This window comes from Helianthus annuus, chromosome 17 (genome assembly GCF_002127325.2).
Source record: "Helianthus annuus cultivar XRQ/B chromosome 17, HanXRQr2.0-SUNRISE, whole genome shotgun sequence".
Taxonomy (NCBI): Eukaryota; Viridiplantae; Streptophyta; class Magnoliopsida; order Asterales; family Asteraceae; genus Helianthus; species Helianthus annuus.
In genome coordinates this window covers 86,862,128-86,863,692 of record NC_035449.2, presented here as the reverse complement: position 1 = coordinate 86,863,692, position 1,565 = coordinate 86,862,128, and the positions used below count along the sequence as shown (strand labels likewise).

Sequence of the window (1,565 nt, the reverse complement as noted above, 5' to 3'; positions counted from 1 at the left end):
CAAATTCAAGAATATATAAACATAAAACACAACTAGAGCTCCTGGCTATCCCCACTTTCTATTCAAAGTTGCAGTAGTTTTCCGATTGATTAGGACCCGTGTTTTTCATCTTTAAATGATACGTTAGCATTTGAGAAAATTAGAGCAGAAAGTTTGAAGCAAAGATTTCTCATCTTAATTTTCATTTTAATTATTTGTCATCGAAAAGGCCAACAGTCTAGAATTTGGCTTTATTATATTATCTATGAGCAGCAGAAAAAAAAAGAAAAAAAGAAGAAAAGTCGGCAGTAGTTTAGATTACCTTCAACGTGTGTATTCTTTGCAGGGTCGGCTCAAGCTTTTTAGAGGCCTAAAGCGACTAATAAATTCTGGGCCTTTTTCCAAGATTATTTTTTTTTATTTGCTTTTGATCTAATTTGTAAATAAATTATGAAACCAAAAAACAATACTTAATACATAGACTACATCAAACACTTAAGCTTAAAACAATATGAATATGAAAATACATGTAAATAATGATAAAAAATGGGTAGAACCATTCTCACCTCAACTAGTCTAGTATAGTTGATTTGTAGTATTTGAAATAAAGATTCTTGACCACTAATAATATCATCTAGTTGAAGATAGATGCATTACCTGCAAACAAAATAACTATTTTAATATGATCAAGATAACGGAGGAGTGCAAAGTTTATTCGTTCTAGCTGATAGCTTAGGCAATAGTTCAATACCCCTTAAAACACAATGACCAATATCCACTATGAGATTCAATGAAAAAAGATTTCATGAACTTAGGAGTAAAATAGCAAAACGGCCCATTGGAAGTGCACTTATTTGATTAAGGGTATGATGGATTAGATGGATCAGAAAAACTGGTCAAAGGTCGGTCGGTTCTAAAGAGAAAGTAAGTCGCAAATATTTCATTTGCATCTGAAATAGACATTAGAGTCCCTTCATTGTTAAACAGATCAAAAGTCATCTTAACATGTATACAAATACCCTAGTCGAAATCATTATACCTTACAGAAATTGTTGCTATTGGTTGTAATAAATTATGCTTATAATACAAAAATAAGCGAAGAAACTGTTGACTAACCTAAACCCATTTGAGGTGCGCAACTAATTGTTGTCTTGTTGATGCGAGGAAGTAAACAAAATTTGTTTCGGGAGAAACTAAAAAACGATTATACCTGTAATGAGCAGAGGTTTACGCCTCTATGGGATCCGATAAGCTTGAAGACTTGAGTAAGGCAGATGGTCCCCATATTGATGTATGAATGCTAACATGATAGAATTTGAGCATATACTTAGTACCACAAAACAACAATAGAACATATTCACATATATATGTAACCGCTAGTCTGCTTCAAACATATCAAAAAGAAAACGAAATGAAGATTAATATTATACTACAACACATTATAAAACTGCCACTAACAAAATATATTTTTTAATTCTTGTTGGGATTGAACCCTATCAGAGGAACAGATAATGTAAAGCCAAAACTAGATCAGCTCAGTGGATTCAGAATAAGCAGATGCTGATATACATATCTCTCCCCTTGAA

The 1,565-nt window shown here is 32.3% G+C and overlaps 1 long non-coding RNA gene across 1 annotated transcript; it reads right to left on the bottom strand.

Annotated features, from left to right (window-relative positions):
• Positions 1-257: 257 nt before the first annotated feature.
• On the bottom strand, positions 258-651 carry LOC118489349. The gene is made up of 2 exons (XR_004887358.1): positions 546-651; positions 258-349 (listed from the first exon to the last, which is right to left on the bottom strand). It is a non-coding gene; the product is annotated as an uncharacterized LOC118489349 (long non-coding RNA).
• Between the last annotated feature and the right edge of the window lie 914 nt (positions 652-1,565).